This window comes from Macaca mulatta, chromosome 7 (genome assembly GCF_049350105.2).
Source record: "Macaca mulatta isolate MMU2019108-1 chromosome 7, T2T-MMU8v2.0, whole genome shotgun sequence".
NCBI classification, from domain to species: domain Eukaryota; kingdom Metazoa; phylum Chordata; class Mammalia; order Primates; family Cercopithecidae; genus Macaca; species Macaca mulatta.
In genome coordinates, this window is record NC_133412.1 from 126893694 (window position 1) to 126908826 (window position 15133).

The 15133-nt window shown below is 35.9% G+C and overlaps 1 long non-coding RNA gene across 2 annotated transcripts in view; it reads right to left on the reverse strand.

Annotated features, from left to right (window-relative positions):
* Nucleotides 1-7587, reverse strand: part of LOC144329745 (uncharacterized) — an 85743-nt gene extending 78156 nt beyond the window's left edge. The window contains exon 1 of one of the 2 annotated variants that reach the window (XR_013395384.1): nt 7483-7587. This is a non-coding gene — a long non-coding RNA (uncharacterized LOC144329745). The remainder of the gene's footprint in view (nt 1-7482) is intronic. The other variant, XR_013395385.1, reaches the window with a different exon arrangement.
* Between the last annotated feature and the right edge of the window lie 7546 nt (nt 7588-15133).

A 15133-nucleotide genomic window follows, 5' to 3' on the forward strand; every position in this document is an offset into this window, starting at 1 on the left:
TGCATAAACAAATAAACATGTCAAAAACCTTTCTTTGTAATCTAAAATTCTTCACCAGGACAAACTATAAATCACAAATGAGGAAAAATAGATATTTTGATACACAGGAACACAAGGACGATCAGTTAGGGTTACATGAGGAATTCTCCAGTAAACTCAGACTTACCAATAAGAAGAAGACAGCTCGAAATCCCAGACTAATGAAGAGAAACCAGAGTGGCTGTTGGACCACAGGCCTTGAAAGCAATCACTCTCAATTAGAACAGTTGACTCCAAATAAACAGGAAATTATAAGTCCCAAATATTTCTATTCAGCCTTATTTAAAATTACCCGTGAATTACATGTCACAAGGCAAAATGGTATTTAAACTAGAACCATAAAGATGAAAAAGATTACTGACACAAGCTTTTGTTTTAAAGGTGAAGGAGGTTGAAAAATTTACTTAGAGGAATAAAAAGCCTTAGCGAAGAAGGCAAAGTTTCTGTATCATTTATACTTATGTTTTATTTTGTCATCAAGAGATGTAGTTTTTATCTAGTCTGTTTACCAAGAGAAAAAAAAGTGTTTCCAGTGATTTTCAAATAATCATCTCCCGTAGATTGTAACCTGTGACCTTAGGACTGTGTATGTTTGTTATTGGAAACTGTACTTGTTGGAATGTTTTGTCCTTAAAACATGAATTGGCTCACCAACCTTGTGATAATTAATCTGTCAACTATGTCCTCACGGATCTTGTTAAAACTAATCTAACTAGTATGTAAACCATAGATTCTCTCACAAATTAGAAAGTATATATTTAGATTTTCTTATAAGACATTTTTGCAAATAAAATAGATTTTAAAACCCATTCATTTTTTAAAATGCAAAGGAAAATATCTCACAGCTCCAAAAAAAAAATTATTGTCAAGAATAAAGAAAGTGAATTCCAAGCAAAAAACAGAATAACTAAGACTCTGGATAATATTAGTGCATAGTGAAGAAAGCATATGTCTCTTCTTCTGAAAGAAAAAAGAACAACAATTAGAAATTAGAGGAAGAATACAACTGTATAAGAAAGCCAGGGTCTAATTATGAAGTAAACTAAGATATGAATTAATTGTGAACATTCAATGGAATGCAAGAAAATACATGGATTTTTGCTATTTGATGAGATGGATACAACTTTGGACCGATAGAGAAGGTAATGAAGTACCAGCATACTACTTGGCTCCATGAAAAACAATATTTATGTGGTTATAATATAGTATATCAGCACATAAATCTTAAGTTCAAATTATAGAATACATCTATAAGGAAATCACTCAGAAATAAAATGTAGTTACACAGCAAATTTTGACAATGTGAAATTAAAGATATAAGAGAGTATGGAAAGTGAAAAAAAAATGTAGGGGCTATTTGTCTACACTAAAGCAGCCAAGAATTATAAGTTTAAGTATAATGCTTAAAGGTGTAATGCAAACCAATGGAATAAGAAAAATAACTTGCAACATTGGGATAAAGCCTTCATTCCAATATTTGGTTCCTCTGGTGTAATAACCAATGACCTTTGCTAAGGCAAGGCCTGCTGGTTGATAAACCCACCTATAACCACAGAGCTTTCAGTCACCCTTTGTGACCTCAATCATAGGTAAGAATGGACAACCAAAGATCACCAGAAATTAGAAGAAAATATGCAATATCAAAGAGAAAGGCCAAGAGGAAAATATATATACTGCTTTTATAGAAATGGAGAACCCTGGAAAAATCAGATGTAATTAACATCCATAGAGTCACAAAAATATTTTATCCTTCAATTTAAAAATGATGCTAATATCAGAGAAAATAAAAACCTTTTAAAATGTAATGAGATGAATGCTGAAATAAAATAATTAAATTTAAAACTTAAAAAAATAAAGTTGAATAAATCTCTGAAAGCAGAACCAAAAGATTAAAATGCAGAAAGTGGTGGTGGGAGGGGTAAAATACATAGAAGTTCAACCCAAATACACAGAGCATCAATCTAGCAAAGGAGGACAAGGAACTCAAAGAAGAGGAATTATAAAAGAAATCACATATATAAGTTTATCAAGGTTGAAGGACACATATCAAGGTAAGATAATTTACCAAGTTCTGAGTAAGATGAAATGAGAAAGAGCTACACTTATATATGTCATTGTGCAGTTTCAAAACTTCAAGACTAAAGAAAATATATAGAAAACTTCCAGAGAGAAATAAAAAGTTTGTCTTCAAAAGAAAAAAAAAATAAGGTACCTGATGCTAGAAATATTCTTTTTAAGAGGTGTGAGGTCAGATACTGGAAAACCACCAAGAAAGAAATATAATCATTTTATAATAGTGACACTCTGGTGAACAAGACTTACATGGAAATAACTTATCTTGTTTTGGGTTTTCAAAAACAATCATAGAAGCCATTATGCCTACCAAACAGTGTAATTATCTTCCTTGACAATGTCAAATGCAGTGGAGAGAAGTTGGCAGGTGGAATGTAGAAGGAAATATGATGGGTATGGTGAGGGTAAGAACATCCTCATCTCAAGATGGGAGTCAAGAGATATTGTCAATAATAGATGGAATAAGAAATTGAAATAAAACAAAGAAATATCTTTTATACTAACCTCATCTTCTCCTTCCTTCTCACCTGGAGAGGGATAAGACAAGATTAGTATAAAAAAGCTAGATCCATATCCATCATAGCAGAGAGTCAACAGATAGTGTGTATGGGACATGTCTGAGGGACAGTAGTAGAGTATTCATTTAGATTTAGGGAAATACTTAAAAGAGCAGGTGAAGTATTTATTTGCCAGATATAAGACAGGAAAGAATAATTGAAAAGAAGTAGGCAGAAGAATTCCTGTGCATCAACAGAGATAGGAATAATTCTTGTTCTATTAGCTGGAAGGGAAAGATGTTGTAACATGTGAGCATCAGGTAGAAGGGCTCAATTAGCACTACACTAATAGTGTCTCTGAACCCCAACTAACAAAACCACAAAAGGCTCACAATGATCCAACTAAGTCCAAGTAACTTAACTATATGTACAAAATCAAACACTATTTAAAGTACAACAAAATTCTGCAACCAATAATAATAAAAAATTCATTGGCATCCAATTAAAAATTACTGTGCATGCAGAGAATGAATGCAATATGCCTCATAACTAGGAGACAAATCAGTCCATACAAAAAGACACAGATATGACAGAACTTATGTAATTAGACAGAAAACCAAAATGGTATTATAAATATGCCCTGTGTGTTCAAGGTGGTAGAGAAAAACGTGACCATGACATGAACAAAAACAGGAGATACAAGAGAATAACTTCTAGGGAAAAAATCTACAGTAATCAAGACATTGTGATATTAGCATAAGGTTAAACACAAATGTAATGAAACAAAAGAGAGCCCAGATATACAGATGCTCATGTATAAATTTAACTGTTTTTCAACAAAGGTTCCAGGCCATTCAATGGGCAAACGATAGTCTTTTCATAAATAATGCTAAAATAATTGGACAACTACATACAAAAATAACTTAGGCCTTTACCACCACACACAGAACTTAACTTTAAGTGGCTCATAGACCTGAAGATAAGAGTTAAAACTGTACAACTTCTATAAGAAAACAGAAGAAAATCTTTTTGATCTTGGATCAGAAAAGATTTCTTTGACACAACAATGAAAAGCACAACCTGTAAAATAAAAAAAAAAAAATGACAAATAACCTGCATCAAAATTAAGAATGTCTATTCTTTGAAAGACAATGTTAAGAAAATGAAAAATAGAAACTCTAGACTAAGAAACTGTATTTGTAAAATAGATGCCTGGTAGCAAACTTGTATCTAGCATACACAAATAACTCCTATGATTCAATAATAAGACACAACTTAATAAAATTACACTAAAAATTTGAATAAACACCTCATCAAAGAGGATATATGCATAGCAAATAGACACATGAAAAGGTGTTCGCCATCCTTTGTCATAAAGGAAATACAAATTAAAGACATTCGATACTCCAACACACACTAGAATGTATAAGATTTAAAAGTCTGCTATACCAAGTGTTAGCAAAGATGTGGACTAACTGAAGCTCTTGTATATTTGTTGTGGGAGTGTCAAATAGTATACATGCTTACCAAAACCTTTTGGTGGTTTCTTTAAAACTTTCACTTACCATGTGACCCAGAAATCCAACATCTAAGTATTTACTCAAAAAAATTTAAAACATATGTCCACAAAAGATTTATACAAGAATGTTTATAGCAGGTTTATTCATAATAGTCGAAAACTAGAAACAATGCAGATGCCCATGAGCTGATGAACGGATAAACAAATTGTGGTATATCCCTACAACAGAATACTACCAAGCAATCAAAATAAGTGAACTAGTGATACACACAACAGAGCAACAGATGATTCTCAACATCATACAGAGCTAAAGAAACCAGACACAAAAAACTACATACTGTGTAATGTCTTTTATAGGAAATATTAGAATAGAAAAAAACAAAAGTAACAAAAAGTATAAAGGTGGGTATCAGGGATGGGGTGGGGGAGGGGATCAATTGCAAAGGGGCACAAAGAAATTTTCTTGAGGCGATGGAAATGTTCTATATTCTGATTGCGCCAGCAGTTGTAGGACCATAGACATTCATCAAAACTAATCAAACTGTACACTAAATGGGCTAAGTTTATTATATGTAAATTATACCTCAACAAAGTTGATTCTAAAAAAAAATGGAAGTGAATGTAGAAGCAGGCCTTATAGTAGTAGATCATTGTTTCTTATCATTTGTATGTCTATATTTTTATTTCCATGGGCATGTATGACATTAGCTTAAAAAAAATTAGGCCAGGTGTGGTGGCTAATGCTTGTAATCCTAGCACTTTGGAAGGCCAAAGGCAGGCAGATTGCTTGAGCCCAGGAGTTCAAGACCAGCTTGGGAAACATAGCAAAACCTTGTCTCTATAAAAAATATGAAAAATTACCTGGACATGGTGGCACACACTTGTGGTCCCAGCTACTCAGGAAGCTGAGGTGGAAGGATCACCTGAACCCAGGAGGTCAAGGCTACAGTGAATTGTGGGTGCTGCCACTGCACTCCAGCCTGGTCAACAAGGTCAGACTCTCACAAGGAAAAAAAATTAAAAGAAAGGGGAAAAACTGAATTTTAACCAGATTAATTTGGACCTTAATATGGCCAACACAATATGTGTTTTATTTCAGTAAGAAAATAAAATACTCCCCCCAAAACACCCCATAATGTAAAAGTCTCATTCACAGGGGCAAAAACAACCCATATGAAAAAATCTTCTCAAGCTCCATGAAGAAAACTGGACTAATGCAAAGATATAGTTACAATAAAATCACAAGTTGCTTTTTAAAAAATGTACAATATAATCCTAATGTTCTTCTGGAAAAATGAATGTGCATAAATACTCAATAAATGTCTGGGTAAATGATTTCTGTCTCACAGAACAAGGATGTTATGTTTTTAAAAAATTATTCTACTCTCTGTGATTTAATATCGTGCCCTTATTTGGTGGATTTCTATGTGTTTATAGCAATCCTCAACTAAGTGATCTTGGTTTACAATAGGTTCTTAGAGAGGAATACCGACTTTATACTGGGCAGGATTCTTCCAAATTCATTCTCTCATTGCAACATGAGATTTGGATAAACTGCATTTACTTAATGGGCTCAAATTTTAAATATTTAGCTTGTGAACTAGATGACTGTGGAAGGTCAACTTATATATTCTGGAAGATAGAGAAGGCCTTGTTTGAACAAACCTAGAATGTGCAAATTTGTTTGTCAATATAGCCAAAATCTCTTCCAAATAATGGGAGTTTAAGAGTTTATGAATCAACCTGAACAGCTTGCTGATGATCATTTAATAGACTATGTGGGAAATTGAGTTTACTTCAAATTTATGAACTGATGGAGCTATTCCATATAATGATTAACAATGAGTCATAGAAGAAACCAAGGGTCATTCTCAGGCACATGCGCCTAATGTCAGGTGTGGAGAGAGTGAGAACAGTTGTAGAAGAGGGAAAGGTCTCATGACATCTGTTAGCTAATTTTCATTTTTAAAGTGAAGACACAGACTGGAAAAATTTTAAGGTGAACTTAGTACCTCAAACATCTCCAAAATGGGTGCTTTGTGAAAAGCCTAGGTCACAATCCCAGAAAGATTATTATTATTGTAAGAAAGCAATAACTCAGAGGAAGCTGTAATAATATCACAATATGTTTACTTAATTTGGGGGCTCAGAATATAAGTGCAGGGAACCTAGGGTGGTTGAACACATTTCTCTGATAATTAATGTTTTTACCTGAAAAACACATCATACACACATTCCAAGGCCCAGATGTGAAACACTTAGAAAGGTACTGTATAAAAGTAACTGAAGCAAATATAATAGCAGATGCTTAAATGGAAAGAAGACATAGAACTGATCTTCCGACAGTGATTTTTGGAATGCAGTCAACATCGAGCATGTTTAAAAGGAATAATTCATAAAACGAATGATATTTACTTAGAGTTTGTTCAGTAAATATTTGTCCCCAGAATGTTGATTGAGCATCTGTTATATGCAGGGACTGCAGTAAATACCGTAAAAACACAAACTCATTCCAGCCACAAGAATCCAATCAGAGAAATAAGTAGTATTATTTTCCATATTTTATACAAAAAGAAACCAAACATAATAAGTGTAACAATCCATCCAAGTTCACACCACCAATTAGTAGTGGAGTTGGAATTCAAACCCAGGTATTCTGGTACAAAGAATACAAGTGTTGGCTGCTAAGCTGAAAAATATTGTTAGGTCAAATCCAACCTGTTCCGTGAATAATTGTTTTAAAATCTGAACATATATAGCATAAAAATGTAAGTTTTTTCAATTTTGTTTTTTGAACAAAACATAAATTTTTGTTAAACATTTCTAATAATAAACCTTTTGGGTTAATGTCTCATATAGAATAACCAGAAAATGACCCAATGCTCCTTCTGCTCCTTTTTACAAAGAGATGTTATTTAAGAAATATCAATCAGCCTATAATTATTAAGTTTTCATTTCTGCACTTTTGTACCACAGTGCATCCCTAAATTAGACACTGCAAAGAGCATATATACACTAAGAGGAATTTATAATCTAAAATAAGAGGAAACAAATATGTAGTCATGCATCACTTAACTGGGACACATTCTAAGAAATGAATTGTTAGGGGATTTCATCATTGTGTAAACATCGGAGTGTACTTACACAAATTTAATGTTGCCTATTACACACCTAGGCCATACAGTATAGCCTATTGCTCCTAGCTACAAACCTGTATAGCATGTTATTGTACTGAATACTGTAGCAATTGTAACACAATGGTATTTGTGTATCTAAACACATCTAAACATAGAAAAGGTACAGCAGAAACACAATATAAAAGACAAAAAATGGCAACCTGCATGAGGCACTTACCAGGAACGGAGCTTGCAGAACTGGAAGTTGCAGTCATTTAGTGAGTGAGTGGTGAGTGAATGCTATGGTCTAGAACATTATTGTATATTGCTGTAGACTTTATAAACACTGTACACTTAGACTACACTAAATTTGTAAAAAAATGTTTTATTTATTCAATAATAATTAACCTGAGCTTAATGTAACTCTTTTACTTTATAAACTTTTTAATTTTTGTAAACTTTTTGACCCTTTTGTAATAACACATGGCTTAAAACACAAACACATTACACAGCTGTCCAAAATGTTTTATTTGTTTATAATCTTATTCTATAAGCTATATTCTATTTTTAGTTTTTTTGTTTTACTTTTGAAACCTTTTGTTAAAAATTAAGATACAAACACACACATTAGCCTAGGCCCACACAGGGTCAGGATCATCAATATCACTGTCTTCCACCTCCACATCTTGTCCTACTGGAAGGTCTTCAAGGGTAATAACACGCATGGAGCTGTCATCTCCTGTGATAATAATGCCTTCTGGAATTCTTCCTGAAGGACCTGCCTGAGGCTGTTTTACAGTTAACTTTCTTTTTATAAGTAGCAGTGCATCCTAAAATAATGATAAAAAATACAGTATAGTAAATACATAGGCCAGTATCGTAGTCATTTATTATCATTATCAAGTGTTGTGTACTAGTATAACTGTATTGCGATACTTTTATACGACTGGAGGCACAGGTCTGTTTACACCAGCATCACCACAAACATGTGAGTAATGCATTATACTACCATGTTAGGACAACTACAGTGTCACTAGGCAATAGGTATTTTTCAGCTCCATTATAATCATATGGGACCACCATCATACCATGTGGTTCATTGTTGACTGAAACATTGTTATGTAGCACATGACTGTACATGAAATGATTAGAAATGACATTGGAAATAATTGTCTAAATGATCTGCCTAAACAGCTGGCAAATACAACTGGATACAAATAGCACCTTGTATAGAACAGTGATTCTCAAAGTGTGGTCCAAGGAAACCTGGGAATCCCCAAAACTCTTTCAGGAGGTCCTCAGGATCAAAGTCATTTACTTAAAGTTTAATTCCATCATGAGCGTAGAGAGGTATTTTCCACTGCTGTGTGGTTGGAATGTGAATTCCTAATTTCCCAATCCCTACCAAGTGGTAAATCTTAGGGTAAAACCACATTACGGGTTGGGCTCTCAAAGTTCATTAAAATGGTCTCTGCACAGCTGTACACACACTTCAAAATCTGTGATAGCAAATGCTCTTATCTTCTCTAGTGGTTCTCTAATTTGAATGTGCTGGAGAGGTTGTCAAAACATATTGCTGGGCCCCATCCCCAGATATCTTGATTCAGTAGGTCTATGGTGAGTGCTGAGAGTCACTGTCCTCGGCCATTGGCCAGCCAGACTCTCACCCCTGTCCATCTGGAGGGGCCTCAGATGGTAAAACGGAGTGTGTGACCTACTCTAACCTGTTCAACTTCTCATGGTTTGTCCTCAGACATTGTTCTTTCAAAGCTCTCTGCCTGGATACAACTGCTCTCAGATAAGTACTCATGGAAAAGTTTTTGAAACATTTGGTTTTAAAATTCTTTCTAGAAGTTCATGCATTCGAAACATTAGTTGAATTTGGACAGTTTAGTCTTGAAATGATTCATCGGAACTGTAAAGTTATGCAGGTGAAGCCCTTGGAGCATAGGCAAATATCTGGGAGACACCCTCAATCCTGTTTCAGTCTGTAAAAGAGGTAAGTGTTTCAACAAAAATATGATCTGTAGTTGCTAAGGATATGCTTTCTGCAATACTCTAAAGCATGTGCTGCACCCAACGAAATTCTATGAGGCAGAGAAGTCTTTGAGGCCCTGCTGTCCTAACAGAACACTTGCCAGTATCCTGACAGAATTAGGAAGTCACTTTGAGCTGCCCTCCAGACAGGAGCACACACAAAGGAAGGCTTCATCTGAAATCCTAAGCAAAGAAAAGCGAAGTGAGGAAAGTGGAACATTAAATTTTAGAATTGGCAAGTAGCAACAGTTTGCAACCTTGAAGATATTTAACTAAGAGTTGGAATTTCACAGAAGTACGGTTTTGACAACTAAATGCCCCCCAAAGGTGAAGATTGTTCCTGGAAAAAAAATCTAAAATGCAGTTATTTAACCCAGGTTAATAGCCACTAAAATCATATATGCCAAAATTCAGGGGAGAAAAAATAGTCCGAAGAAAAGAGAGAAAGAGAACTTACCTTGGTAAGGAATGCTCTCATTCTTTAAATGGACTGTAGTCATACAGCCATTTTCCTCTCTCCTTAGTGATGTGTCTTTCCTCGTGTCTCTTCTTAGCATTTCCATTGAGGGATCTTCCTTCTCTAACTCCTTGAGGTTTCTACGAAGCTTTTAGCATTCAAGCAATGACATTTTGCTTTCATTTTTTAAAATATTTATCTTTTCTTAGATCTGAAAATCTCAGTTGTTTCTAAACCAAGAACTTTGCAAGGATTCCAAAGCCACTCAGGGCTTGTTCATTAAATTCATCCAAGCTTGTTCACCATGAGACCATAGGGTGAGGTATAACATACTCTATTAGATGTTTTGGGAGGAAAAGATGATGCAACTGACATGGATTTTGCCCCAGAAGGGTCTTATCCATTGGTTTGGTTGAAGATATAAGTTGCCTACGTGTATGATGATGAAATACAAGTGATTCTTGCTGCAAGAGAGGTCAACATAGGTGCAATGAGAGTTGAGGGATGGGATTGGAGGTCACCAAAGACTTTGAGAAAGAGGGTACATCTGAACTGAGCTTTGGAGAATGGTGAAGTGCAGAGATAATGGTGGTGGGGAATGCAGTGAGGGGAGGTCCTGCATAGCTGAAATTTCAGTTGTGCCAAATTTGTCTGTGACAGTATGCATGTGCAATGTAAATACAGCCAATACCCCCAGAATCTCCCTGTGAGTCAGATCATCTTGTTTATATAGCAATCCCCCCAAAAATACTTTTTTAATTTCAGTAACTTTGTCTGGAAGTATCTGGGGAGGTTTTCTCTCTCCTTACTGGATATTCAATTTCCTAGTGTGAAATCCAATGCACCAGAAGACAATCCATGTTTTTGCCTTGTTTGGAATAAATTATTGAAAAGAGCCATGCCGAGATTTATATTATTTGTATACAAACATTGCATTTGAGACAGGAAAGACTACTACAAATCTGGATGGATCTATACTCTTTTTGGAGAATAACAGAGAAATCATCTCAATGTAAATGTAATATATTCAGGTCTGCCTCAGCTATGCATTTACAGTTGAATGGTTTGAAATTCTCTATCCCAGAGGAAAAGCACTTGAATGAAAAAGAAGAGAGGAACAGATTTTTTAAAAAGAGAGGAAAAATACAACAAGATGAAGAAGAAATTTGGAAATGAGGCAAGCATAAAAGGAGACAGCGAGAGAGATGGAGGAGGGGAGATAGGGTTGAATGACAAGAAACCGTTTTAAAACCACGCAAACCCTCTGACTATCCCTGTAGTGGAAAATGCCATGTACTCTTCTAGGTTTCTCCCCATGGGTACACCCATTATCAGGACTCCAAACAGTCTGTCTGGCCCAGCCTTTGGCATTCTTGTCCTTGTGGGACAGAGGGAAGACAGACAAAATGCATGGGCTGGAGGAGGCGATGCATGCCAGAGGCGCCTGCGAGGATTGGGGGAAACAGACCACGCTGGTCCAAAGAGCCAGACACCTGTGTAAACTGCAGGAAGCTGAGAGGAGCCCAGCTGAGCTGATGGAGACACCACATGCAGGCAGTTTTAGGAGTCAAAGTCACACAGAGACAAAGGCACAGGCACACACACGCACACATCACACACACACACACACTCACTCACTCAATCAGGGAAATAAGTAAAGGCAGGCTGACCCAGAAAGGGGCAGAGAAACACTGAGAGGAAAAAGAAACATTCAGATAGGGAAAATGTATCCCCCAGAAAAGTATCTCAAGGGACATGACTATTTCTAAATGCCCTTATTTTGCATTTTCATATAAATTTACTTGCTATGTCAAAAAAGTCTAAGTGACACCTTTCAGTAGGTTAACGGTACCCAGCTAATTAAACTTACTAATTTGTCAAATGTCTGGACAGATGAGAGCTTACATAAACAACATCTATGAGTGTTTTATACTACACCTATGGACAGACCCTACCTGTGGCCTACTGAATCAGAATTTCATAGCATAAGGGATAATTAACAGGTAATATTGACACCCACTCCCTCTTAAGGGCTACTGAGAGATTGGGAGTGGATTGCATTTCATTTAAAGAAACACACAGCCTGTCTCTGGGAGAAGAAACTGTTAACCTGCTCTGTGTTTTAATCCATTTATGCTGGAGGTTGCAAATCTTTTGTGTGAAAAATTAGACCTTGGCGATGACCCTGAGCAGTAGGAGATACATAACTCCCAAAAGCTTAGTGTTCCAAAACTGGAACACTAGGCATAAATGGGCTGAAAGGAACACTTATAATGCACACACAAACATGCAGAAGGCAAAAAGATAATAAAAGGATCTTGAAATTTGAATTCTTAGAGAAAGGGTATACAATATCAACAAGTTAACTGCAAGGACTTTCACAAATGCCCTAATTTAATATCATTAAAATGTAATAATTCTCGTCTTAGAATATTTATTCTCATATTTTGGGTTCCCATGAGCATATTACAAGAAAGTGCTTCCCAAAGTGTGATTTGTGGTGTACTAATACCCTAGACGCTCCTTGGGGGAAAAAGTTAGAGCAAACGGAGAACTCTACATATTTTTTCCCAGCATCCCCACACATATACCAATTACCACAATCCAATCTGTATTAGCAGCTAAGACATTTTTTAAAACTTATTTAACTTTATTTTTAAAAGTATTTTCCAAACTTACGTGTCCTTAGAATCAGTTTTCAGCATAATGCCTATGAGTATCGTGAGAAACTAGTGTTATAAGGAATTCACTTTTTTAAAAGCACTAGATTCTTGCATCAAAACAGGTAACTGGTCACCAACCAGTCAAAGCTTCCTTATTTTTTAAAGAGTCAAAGCCAATGATTTATAAAATTATCACTAGAAATCTTAGCAAACACATAGGCCTATGTTAAAAGCAAATGTGCTATTAGATTGGTGCAAAAGTGATGGCAAAAACAACTACTTTTGCACCAACCCCAGCATTCAGTATTGTACATATGCTAAGTTCCTGGCCCACCTTAGGTGAAGATCAAACTAAATTATTTTCTGATACATTCAAGAAACAAAACAAAACAAAACAAAAATGATCCCTGAGGAATTTGAGCTAAACACAGCTCATGGACAGGTAAGACCAGAAGATACTTCCGACTGATGTCCAGAAGTACATTTTAAGCTAAGGACTAACTATAGTGAAAGCCACTAGTAGGAAAGTTAACTCGGATGAGCCTCTTCTCAGATGGTCAAGGATGCCCGGCTGCCTGTGCAGGTGTTGTCCAGGGAGGAAACTGGCCCTGGGCCCTTCACATCACAGCCTGTCCTGATCCCTTCCACAGAGCCAGCACACAGGAGGATGACTGGAGATAAGTCACGTTAGCTATTGGTGAAAACACTGAGTTGATTCATAACTGCATAATTCACCAGCTCATACACATCTGTGACATAAGCAATGCTAGCTTGATAGAAAGGCCTTCAGAGAGCCTCTGAAGGTGGGGTAAATCTGGTTTCAGCAAGGAACTCAGGATGTTAGACAGAAGTCTCATGAGGGGAATTGGGAAGATGGAAAGTTAACAAGAAAGGTCAGAATATACAAGCTTTTATTTCTAGACCTAATGAGCCTAGGTGGTGGTGGGGGTGGGGAACTGAACTCTGTAAGTAATTTCTGAGTGGCATACATAAATGGTACTGTAAAATGAGCAAATAAAAGAATTTTTAATTGAGCTTTTGATTATGGCAGGCAGCTTTTCCACATGGTTTTAGAGCCAATGGTTGCTAGGAAATATGACAGAATGAGGAAGTGAACTGTAAGTGATATTTGGGGTGTGTGCAAGATAGGGAGGAGTGGGCAAGATGATCTCATGTAACTAAATGTAACTAAATACATTTCTTGTCCATGGTTGATTTGGCACCATTTTAAATCTTTATTTTGAAATTTCCAAAGCACACTTCTCTAACTTGGTTTTAGAATATGAAACCTAATATGCATTCTTTTAAAACTTTTAAAACAACCACTGTGGATGGTGGTGATGAGGGAGAACAATTCAGCAAGAAAATAATAAAAATTTCCATTGGGTGGTTTATTGGGTCAAGGTTCTGTTCACTAAGTCTCAGTTTTCCTAATAGAAACAGGTGTGGTTTTATTCTGAAATAAAAATATCAAACAATCTTCTAACAGCGACACTTCTAAAGTACTTCTAAAGCTACGTACTGTGGCTTGCTGATTCTTACTGCCCGCTTTCTTTCCCAAAACCTCTCCTCTGTTCCACTCCTGAATATTTCAGCACAGCACTAAGCCCACAGCTGGGGGAATCAGAGCATAACAGCTGACTCCTCTGGGTGCTAAGAAAAATAACAACCACTGCCACCACCACCACCATCTCAGGAATGGAAATATGATGCTGTTTTTTGAAGCATTCTCTGTGTGAAATATGCCACAGACACTGACCTACATGTAGTTCTCCTGCATGGTCTCATCAACTGTCAGAAGCGTTCTTGCTAAGGAGAGGGATAAAGTTTGTATTTCTTTTGAATTCATTGGGTTACCCAAACTTACATTTGAGAAGAGTAAAAGTGTAAAGAAGTATATATATAACAAATATTATACAAATCTTAAATGTAAGTTTGAGAACAGTAAAAGTGTAAAGAAGTGTGTATGTGTGTATATATATATATAAAAAACAAATATTATACAAATCTATCTATCTATCTATATAGGCCTTCAGAGAGCCTCTGAAGGTGGGGTAAATCTGGTTTCAGCAAGGAACTCAGGATGTTAGACAGAAGTCTCATGAGGGGAATTGGGAAGATGGAAAGTTTTATATATAGAAAGAGATAGATAGATAGATATATTTGTATAATATTTGTTAGGAAATATTATTAACCATACTAGGAAAATCACAGAGAAGTATGTATAAGATCTGATTTTGTTAAAATGAGTATCCTTTTCTCCATGAAAAATATATTATATGTGATAAGCCACTAAAATGACAGTCACTATGCATCAGTTTTTTTTTTGAGGTATCAGTATGACAGATTCAGAGTGAATGTAAGAGAGGCCTCCATAGTTTCTGACTTTAGAAATGAAATGGTCAAATATTAGCTTCACAATTCTAAGTCACCAGCCAAAGGGCCCCTTACTCACATTGAAAATATAAAGGGGTCAGATAGTGAAGAGAATTTTCACGTAGATAATTCTTTCTACAGTTGTTGCTGAGCTTCAAGTGTCCCTCACCCAAAGGTGGAGAGTTAGGATATGCTACCTTCTTCACCTCCAGCCATGTTAGGATGGACTTCCATGAGATCACTTAGAGAGATGTAAATATATTTCTTATTTTGGGGGGAGCACAGAATAACTAACATGCCCTGAGAATGTTAAGATGCCCTGATGCATTGGGATGGAAATAGCTGCATTGAGTTAG